Here is a 10,595-nt window from a genome sequence, read left to right as displayed (position 1 = left end):
TTGATATATTACTGATATATGAATAACAGCCTGTCCACTGGAATTGCTGTATTTCTCAGGTTGAGATTACAATGAAGTATGCCAGGGAAGTTCAAGACTAAATCTTATCTCAAGATGCTGAACAGGCTGTTCTTAAATTTTTAAAACCATTTGACTAGCAAATTATTTAGGCTGAGGTTGTTTAACAATCAGAGAGATTTTATAGGTGACATTCTTAAGTCCCTTTAGTCTGATCTGCACATGCTTAGCACATATTCAGAAACTCAGTAATTGCCAGGTAATGATGAGCTAATGAAATGATGAATTAAAGAAAATCGAGTAGAAGATTAGTGGGTGTGAGGAGCAACTGATTTTTTTTGAGCTTTCTGCATGTTGTAGACTTGGTTCCATGAAAAATGATGTGGGGTAACAGAGAAGAAAGCTAAGTGTAATGTCACCAGAGAAGGAGTGCTTCCTCAAGCACTCTTAACACATTCTGGATGAAAAAGCATTGGGAAGTGCTTTAAGATGGTGGCATTGAGTGTCAAATCCAGTAGATCACAACCTAACCCTAATCCAAACCCTAATGCTAACCCCTAACCCTAAACCCTAACCGTAACCCTAACATAACCCTAACCCGACCCCCTAACTCCTAACCCTAACCCTAAACCTCACCCTAACCCTATCCTAACCCTAACCTGAACCCTAACTCCTAACCCTAAACCTCACCCAAACCCTGTCCTAACCCTAACACTAACCCTAACCCCTAACCCTAACCCTAACCTAGCTCTAACTCTAACCCTAACCCTTACCCTAACCCGAACCTGAACCCTGATCCTAAACCTAACTGTAAACCCTAATCCTAACCCTAACCCTGACCCTGACCCTAACCCTAACCCTAACAGTATCTAAACTAAACAGAAGATTCAGAACCAGCAGAAAAATTAAATTCCTCATTGTGTAAAATCATCAGTGATGTATTTTTTCAGCCATACATTTAGGGAGCATTTCTGGATATGTATTTTCAGTAACTATATTTTATGTTTTCCCTTCTATACTTTTTGTTATGGTACTCATCAGTAAAACTTAAAATGGCATTTTTGACACACAACATTTAAAGAATATGTTGAGTTAAAAAAGAGGTTTTTTTCAGTTTTGATTTTTTTTTCTGTATTGGCAACCTACCTCACACTTATTGTTTTCCAGAACTTGTAGGTATTTATGATATCTACATTTGTAGTAACTGGTAAATGCAACGCTGTTAGTGCTTTTGTCACCTCCATTTCTCTTATGACCTGTTAAGTAATAATCATAAGGCAGGAAAGTATATTAAAATTATTTTGAAAAAGAGAAATTGGAGGTATTCTCGGTAAAGAGAAGCATAAGTGTGTCTTTTGTATGCAAGAGATGGCTCCCTTGTGTGCGGTCAGGTGTCAACAACTCAAGCAAAAGGAAAATAATTCTGGTACTGAATTATGACAGAAGTGAAATGGGATCAAAGCAGACAGAACTGAGCTAAATTTTCTCATTTACAAAATGTGAACATTTCGTATTGCAGCATTATGCAGTACATTAATTGGAAAGATAATTAATGTTGAATAGAAGTACTCTAAAAGTACAGAACACATAGGACATCCACAGGAACATAATTTTTTTTTTTTTTTTTTCCTGAGGGTAGCCTGGCTATTAGAAAAGATGTCAAATGGATTTATAATGAAGGTGGACATGAAATACAGTCATGACAGTCTTATTATGACAGCAGATGCACGGACTTATATTCTAATGGGGTTTTTTTTTCAAATCCTAACACTTTGGTCTGAATTTTTGCTGAACGATCACCTTTGTGGGGATTAACACTTTCTGTTTCACTCTTAACATGCTACGGAGCTTGGCAATGTACACTGAAAGTGTTGAAATGAGACTGGTCAGTGATTGTTACGGAAGTTGTAATAATATTGTCAGGATTGATGAAAAGAAGAGAAATAGGGAACAACATTATGAATGAGAGAGTACTGTGTCAGTGCTGTGTATGAGTGCATTGCTAGAGCTGTCTGCTGTCGAGGGTTTAGACTGCGAGGTGACAATCAAACCCTGGCAGATGTATTGTTAGCCTCCTCTCACCACTCCTTCCCCCTCTTGCCCCTCCCTCTCCCCCCTTCCCACTAAGGACAGGTGATCGGGAGGGAAAAAAGGACAGAGAGAAGAGAGTTGGAAAAATTAAAAATGTTTTACTAATGCTACTAATAAGAATAGAGAAAATAATACAAAATACACAAAACCAATCTTGAAAGTCTCAGCAACTGCAGAGCCGAAGTCCTGGATTGGACTCTGCAGCCAACCAGAGCTGGATTCAGTCTCTCACTAGGCCTCAGTTTGCAGGGATGACCAGCAAGGTCCTCTCCTAATGTCAGCCATAAGCAAAAGGGACGAAAAAAGGGACAAGATGCTCGTGGTCTCCCACTTGTATATGAAGTATTCACATGAATGGAATGTTATACACAGTTGGTCAGTTTCTTGTTACCTGTTTCTCGTTGCCCCTCTTGCGAGATGTCCATCCGTGCTTATCAATAGCTTCGCATTCCATTGCTATGTTTACCAAAACATGTATCTAGTTCTCCAGGAAAATGCAGCTAATATGAAGGCTTTAGCTGACAGGCAAATTCACTAAAAGAGAAACTTGTTTTTTAACAAAACCAGGACGTCTGCTAAAATGTTATTTGTGTTCAGATGTCTGTGGCCATGAATATAATTGTCCTGTATTGCGATCGCACTTAGTAATACTTGTAGATTGGATAATATGAAATATTAGTTGATAAAATATTCAGTTTGCATCTGAATTGGAAGTTTTTCACATGATTGTTTGGCTTTTACAAAAACTTTAGAATCCTGAGGAAGATAGATAGATAGAAAGTCTGTCTTTGACTTTGCTAGGATGTGAAGCAGTCAGGAGCAGCAGGAAATGAAAGGAGGTTGGGAAAGTGCTGTCTTGAGAGGCTTGTGTACTTGTGAATAATACAAGCTTATTGACATATGCTTATTGGGTCTCCAGTGAGTTCCCTGCTGGTTTGCATTTTACAAGCCAGTGAAGCCGTTTTCATTACTACAACACTCATTAGTTTTCCCCCAGCAGGTAAATAAGTCATAGTTTCACTACTGCGTATTTCTGATATATACATAGGCAATGTATGAATGAAATACAAGATAATCTTAGGAATTAGCCACATGTCCCAGAAAATGTGAAACAAAAAAACTGAACAACAAACAACTGAAGATGGAGCACTTACATTTTTCTCTCTTCTTCATTTATTTTCTGCGGGCACAGAGTGATCAGAATGACCTCTGCAGATGACCAAGCCAGTCTCTTCTTTCATTGTCTGTGCGAGTATTTATGTCTACTACATCCTGTTTTTTTCCTGATGGCATGGAATCTCTTCCCCGCCCCTCCTCCTTGACTATTATTTATTTATTATTTATTTAGAAAACTGTTTCTTTTTTTTTTTTTTTTTAATTTTCTCACCCCCCGCCCCATCAAGCCACTGTTTTGTCTTCACTTGCAATGTGTAGGCTTCTAGACACCTACCTTTCTTGCTGCCGTGGAACCAGACACATGGTCAGCCATGAGAAAAGTTACTTTAATGTTGCTCTGCTGAGAGAATATAAATAGAAGGTTTATGCGCTGAGGCCATAGGGTGGTGAGACCTTATGCCAGTGGGTGAGGGGGCCCTGGGGGTCTCTCTGCCGGTGCTGGGGGCTGCCTGCACCATGGCGCCATTTAATAGTGTCCCAGTTAAACAGGGTGACCCTTCCTTGGGAGGCCAGGACGTTAACTGGAGTCGGACAAGGAGCAGCAGTGAAGGCTGGTCCCCGCAGTGGTGTCACATCAGATGTGAGGCCTGGGCCCTCGCTGCGCTGAGGGAAGGTTGTGGAGGGAAAACTCCTCTCGCCTCAGATCAGGGGCAGCAGGAAAGCAGGGTCTGCCATGGCTACCGCAGCCCACCAGCCTGGGGCTCTCCTGCCACAAGGGCTTTCTCTCTGAGGCTGTCCAACAGTACATGGCCTACTTTTAAATGCGAGAGGAGTTGTTCTCCCACATCTGAGAGAAATACAGTTCAGCTCTTAGACTGCCCTGAGGCAAATACACAGGGGAGCTGGTTCCCCTCACGGTGACCTGTGCCTGTCCTACAGACCTCTTGTGCCTGGGGTGTACCTTCACAGGGTGGTGATAAATGCAGTCCCTTGTGCTCTTCTAGCAGTAAAGCCCTGCTGTGGTCTTATCAGAGAGAAACACAGGGCGTGGAGGGATGTGGGGGAATGAGAGCACACAGCAAGCAAGCATGGAAAGGAGAGCGACTCTGAAGGCTGCACGTGTTTGATGGGTGCGTTCCCCATGCAGCCAGAGCTTGTCATTTGGAGCAAAAAGCCTTGTGAAATGTGTGTGTGCTACAGACATTCAGCAGAGCAGCAAATGTGTCTGAGCACTGGGGTTTGCTCAGGCCTCCTGTCATACTGTGGGGCACAGTCTCCATGGTGTAGGAATAAACAGGGCAATAAACAATATTCCACTGTTATAAAATGGAAATGCCTCTGTGGCACTTAATTACTTTTGCAGGCTGTTTTATTTCTCTCCGGCCCCTGTGCCCTGACTATTGCCATTTTATATAGGCAATCTGAAGCACAAGAGACAGAATGCGTATTTTATAGGGGTGATTTCAAAGCTTCCTTGCAGTGCAGGACAGGCCCTGTAGGGCTCTCTCGTGTTGCATTTTTCACTGCCAGTGTTTTGAATGGTTTACAATATAGGGCCATACAAGTCCTTTGTCCACAAATGAATTGTGTGCTGCAAGCTCAAGGGCACCAAAATAGATGAAAAATGCATTAATATAGAAAGACAACTAGGTAATACAATAGAATAAGTATCATTATTAGCTGCTGTAAATACAAAGCTGTTTGCCAGCATGTCAGACCCTCCAGAATAACATTTACAACAGCAACCTGAATTTGCTTCACAAGGAAAACTGCTCAAAGTCCAGAATTAAGTGGAAATCACTGAAGGCAAAAGAAAGAGATGAGACAGTGTTAGCTTGGATACAGTGATGCTGAAGCTTTTTGGTGGCACAGAAGTGACGGTGGATGCTGACGCAGCAAGGAAGGTGTATCAAAAATGTCAATATGGCAAATTGTGTTCACTGAGTAAAGAGCGGTGCAGCTGGAATAAGAAGGAAATCAAACCAAACACAGCATCTCATTTCAAAAGACTGAACGTAAGCATAGAATGAATTGAAACTAAAGAAACCAAAAGTTAGGTTCAGAAACTTTCAGGCAAATTGAGCTCCTCTTACCTATTGGCCCATGGATTACATTTAGACTTATTTAATTCATCTATGTAGATGAAGTCCCATTTTATGATATGGAGGCTTCCAGGACCGAATCCTGCCCTCTGCCTCTGCAACCCACCCGTGGCAGCACGTCTCTTCCCTGCAGGTTCTGCTGCACCCCATGGCCGCCCTGCTGTCCCCTCAAGCAGCATTAAGTGTGATGTCCTGGGCACGGGGGCTGCTGAGACACTACAGCAATTTTACAATGAGCTTAAAGAGAGGAAAGGAGCTTGAAAAAAAGTGCACTGAATGTTTTTTTGTGTGGTTTGCCCATAGACATGATGGCCAGGCAGGACTCATCTCTACCTTGGGAGCTGCGTAGCCATGATTACTGCAGTCCTGAGGAATCATGTTAGCAAGAGCCACAGGCTGAGTTTATTGGCTAACACAGTCACTGGGATGCTAGTACACTGTGCCTCCAAAAGATGGTGTAGACATAGACAAAAAGGGTTCTAACAAAGGATTTGCATACATAAACCAGCATGTGTTTATTTAAAATAGCACCACAAACCATCTGCCAAAGGGACTGTTTTAAAGGACGTGTGCATACTAGTTACTGGAGGCTAAAGAAAGAGGTAGATGCTGAAGCCTGATGATTAGGGGCCTAGAGCACCTTTCTTATGAGGAGAGACTGAGAGAGCTGGGTCTGTTCGGCCTGGAGAAGAGAAGACTGAGAGAGGATCTTATCAATGTTTATAAGTATCTTAAACATGGGTGTTGAGAGGATGGGACCAGACTCCTTTCAGTGGTGCCCAGTGATAGGATGAGGGGCAATGGGCACAGACTGAAGCACAGGAGGTTCCATCTGAATATGAGGAGAAGTTTCTTTACTCTGAGGATGCCAGAGCCCTGGAACAGGCTGCCCAGAGAGGTTGTGGAGTCTCCTTCTCTGGAGACATTCAAAACCCACCTGGACACATTCCTGTGTGACCTACTCTAGGTGTACCTCCTTTAGCAGGTGGGTTGGACTAGATGATGTCCAGAGGTCCCTTCCAACCCCAGCCATTTGGTGATTCTGTGAAGTGCTTTCAGTCTCTGTGTTCCAGTTCCCCACCTCTGCCTGCCGCTGGGGAGGGGGTAGGTGGATTTTGAGATGTGCTACATTTTGCAGTCTTTTCTAGCAGTTAGCTGCAGTGATGTCTGTCCTCCCTCTGCTGTTCCCTTTCATTCTGCTGGGCACCACGAGCCTTGTTATCAGGAGCTTTACTTCTCTTCATTCACTGCACAGGGGACATCAGTTTGCCAAGCTGGGCTGCTTGGCTTGTAGATCACAGAATCACAGAATGTTAGGGATTGGAAGGGACCTCGAAAGATCATCTAGTCCAATCTGCCTGCCAACTGTTCTGAATTTGCTCTCCATGACAGGGCTGTCAGAGCACATGCATGGTTTGTTTAGATCTTTGGTTGGGACAAGTGGGTCTCCAGTCTAGGAAAGGCAGGTAGCTCTCATGTGTTTATTCTGGGGTGCTGTAGTTATGACTCTCCCCAAGGAAGCTGCCCTGACTGACTCGCGGGTTGGGGAGAGTGCTTTTGTTTGCACTGACAAGCTGGTGTGTTATTCTCTGGGGTCCAGAGAGCATACGCCAGCTCTGTCTTCTCCTTGTCACTTTTCGGTGCTGCTGCAGGGTTTCCATGTTGCTTCTGCTTTCACTGAAAGCCCAGATAGACTAAATTTCTCAGTGGCCATGAAAGAATAAGCCTTTGGGCTCCTCATGCTGTCTGGCAAGGGGTTTACTGTGTCGCAAGCTGGTATCTGACGATGCTGTCATCTCTGTCTGGGGGCAGGCAGGAGGTGCTTGGCCAAACAGTGTGGGGCTTGGCTTTCTGAAGGAATGGAAATCATGCATGGTAATGGCACAACATTTACCAGTGCCCATGATGCGAACCTAATGGGTCTCCAGTCTGATAGTACTTTTTATCTGCATAGCCAGAGATGCCTTTCTGCAAGCGGTGGATTGAAGATGGATGCTGCCAGGTTCCCCTCCTATGGTTAAGGAAGCCAGGGCACTCTTGGTGTCTGTAGTATAAAAGTTGCAGAGATACCAGATGACATCATGCTCTTCTGCTGTGCTACTGGTGACAGTGGGCTGCCTCGTGCTCCCCAGGCAGCAGGGATGTGGCAGTAAGTGTAATATATGTGGCACAACGGCAGCCTCTCAGCCTGTGTGACCATGCCAGGAGGAACGGCCATTCCACCACCACTACTGGACATGGTGGGACCCAGACCTCTTGTGCTGGCCCAGAGCCTGAGCCAGGCCCTCTGAGCGACACCGGTGCTCAGCAGCGTGACCTGGAGGAAAGCAATGTCCCACAGTGTGGATGCAACAGGCTTGAGTAATGCAGCTTGCCAACCTTGAGCCAAATTGTGGCCCAGTGGCCAAATGCCACGTCAGTGTATTCTGAGGTGAACAAGGAGGGTAAATGTGGGGTACCCTGGGGCTGCTCCTGGGTGTGCTGCTGGGTACGTAAGTGGTTGCAATATCAATCCGCTGGAAAAGGAAAGCAATGAATGAGTTTATTTTGGGGATGGTGTGGAAAATGGTGGCTCTTATATGCATATTTGAATATTGATACATGCACTTACTAATCTTTTTAATTATAAAAATGAGGGTAATTTGGTGATGTTCTGGAGTGATTATATATGAATCACTTCATTTTAGAAATGATTGTTTAGAATGAAATGAAATATTGCTGGGGTTCACAGACTTGTGCTAGCTTATATGAACATAATAGTTTGTTGGAGTTTAATTATGCGTGTAACTAATCCAAAGCAATACAAGGTTTTATAAGGATAATTAGTAAGTTGTCATTAGGTGGTTTCTCTAAATGGCTTCATAGCATTTAGAAGGACAAAAGAAATTGCACATAAATAATAGGTTATTAGGAATAAATGAGTACACAATTATTCATAGCATCAGAAATGGACAATTCAGCTCACAATGGAATTCTTCAGAAAACTGCAGCTACGGTATTTGCATAAAGTAACATCTGAAATTTGCAGTTGGCTTTGTTTCCCATTTAGAATGCCTTATGTAATTACTCCAGCAGTCCCCTTTTGAAGAAATCCATTAGAATTTGAATTATGTTAATTCTGATGCTGTGAATAATTTGCCATATATTCAGTAAAATTAATTTGGTTTTTTGTCCCCTTAAATATGAGTGAGCCATCTTACGAGGATATGTGCTTGACATCTTTGTAGCCATCTTTTTCTGCTTTGTCTTATAAAGTTGTTTGCATGACAGCGTCATACAATTAATTCTATAATTAGGAGCTCATTTGTGAATGGGAAGAACGTGTAGACCTATATTAATCTTTGGAAAGCACAGCTGGATGGTGTGGATAATTACAGCAAAATAATCCTTTATTTTTTTCTTCTTTGGACCATAAATGTTATCTGAAATTAAATATCAGAGAAGAACAGTGCCACATTCTGTTTTGGGATAAATGCTCTCCTTAGAAACAGCTGCTGTTGTGGCATCAGCGTCAGTCTATTAGGGATGAGTTTGACCTTTCAAGTGCTCTCCCATGTGTACTGGAAAATGCTCCAAGTCCCTTTCTATTGAAGGGAACAGGAGGGAATTCATATTGTGCTCTTGCTTTGTGCCACGGGAACACAGGTTTCTGAGGGGCTGGCACTGATTTAGTCAGTAAGTATTAGTTTTGTTCTATCTGTTTGATTACCAGGTTCAGTCAAAAGTAATATATGAAAAGACCTATCAAAATGGCCTTCAGCAAAACATGGCATGATCCTGCCCTGTAAATGTCGGATTACTGTTTGTATTGTGACAACCCATTTCTCTGGGCAGAATAAAAACAAGAAGCCAAATATATTTTCGTACCACTACAGGAGAGAGATGCCGAATTACAGGCAAAATCCTGAGGGACAGTAAAGTCTCTTTAGTTACATGTAATTGTGTCACTTCTCCTCTCAAGGAAATAGTCCTGGGAATGAAGCCATCAGCGTCTGGGTACTGTCAGCGGTTACAGGATATGAGGAACATATTGGACTTTTCATTTGTTCTTTACACTGCTTTCTCTAAAATACCAGTGTGGGTTCCTTCAGGTGGATCCCCAGGGGATTTCAATGTCTCGGTGCCCTGAGGTCAGACATTGGTTCTTCCCCTTTCCTGCAACCCCCACCCCACAAAACAAAAAGCAGCAGGGCCGGGCCTTCTCTGGTTGTTTAATTGGAGTGATGATGCCAGTGTCCACTTCTTATCCCTAGGGGACAACATTATGATGAGATCATACTCCTAAGTTTAATTCCTTCTGCAGTGGGAGGACCAAATATGTATCTCTCAGGACAGAATGAAAGTTTGAGGTTGTAGGCTTCTGTGATACAAGGGGACTTCAGCCACTTTCCTCTTGAAGCTGTTGCGCTTAGCTTAATACAATCAGAATTAATTGGACAAGACAGACGGAACACAACATTGACTGGGCCAATGTACATGCTGTTGAGAGATGGGAGGTGAGGGGCTGAAACTTGAGAAGGCCTCTTTCATTCTACAATAGTGCATTAATTGCTGAACTCTGCGTTGTGCTGTATTTCTCAAACAGAAATGGCTGCTGCTGCCATGCCTGGTGTGGAGAGCAATCCTATGGATGTGCGTCAGGTGGGCACATGAGGCCAGAGGTCCTCAGGGAGGTGGTGGAGGTCCACCTGCTGATTCTGTCCTGTTTAGATGTGGGAGAATGAAAATATATGGACATATGGGCATGAAACAAATATGATCCCCAGGTCAAATGGAAATTTCTGCTCATAGAGTAACATTTATCTGGACAAACTCCTCTGCCTGTCTGTTCTACAGTCCCTGGATACAAGAGCAGTACTCTGTCTCCATCACTTCCATTCATCTCAGGACAAGCAACAGGACTACTGGAAGGTAAAAGGGCCTGAGATAGCTGGGTGGCATTCAGGGACTGCTTCTTCCAAGCTCAGGATCAGAGCAAGCCCACACGCAGGAAGGCAAGGAAGGGAGCCAGGAGACCTGCGTGGTTAAATAGGGGTCTGTTGGGTATGCTCAAGCAGAAGAGGTGAGTTTACAGGTCATGGAAGCAGGGGCTGGCCACTTGGGAGGAATATAAGGCTGCTGTTGGAGGATGTAGGAAGGCAGCTAGGATAGCCAAGGCCTCCTTAGAATTAAACCTGGCGAAAGGGGTCAAGAACAGCAAAAAGAGCTTTTTCAAATACATAGCAGATAAAACTGACACCAGAGGCAATGTAGGCCCACTGATTAATG

Source organism: Patagioenas fasciata, chromosome 3 (assembly GCF_037038585.1).
Source record: "Patagioenas fasciata isolate bPatFas1 chromosome 3, bPatFas1.hap1, whole genome shotgun sequence".
In the NCBI taxonomy this organism is placed as follows: domain Eukaryota; kingdom Metazoa; phylum Chordata; class Aves; order Columbiformes; family Columbidae; genus Patagioenas; species Patagioenas fasciata.
Note: the sequence above shows the minus strand (reverse complement) of the source record.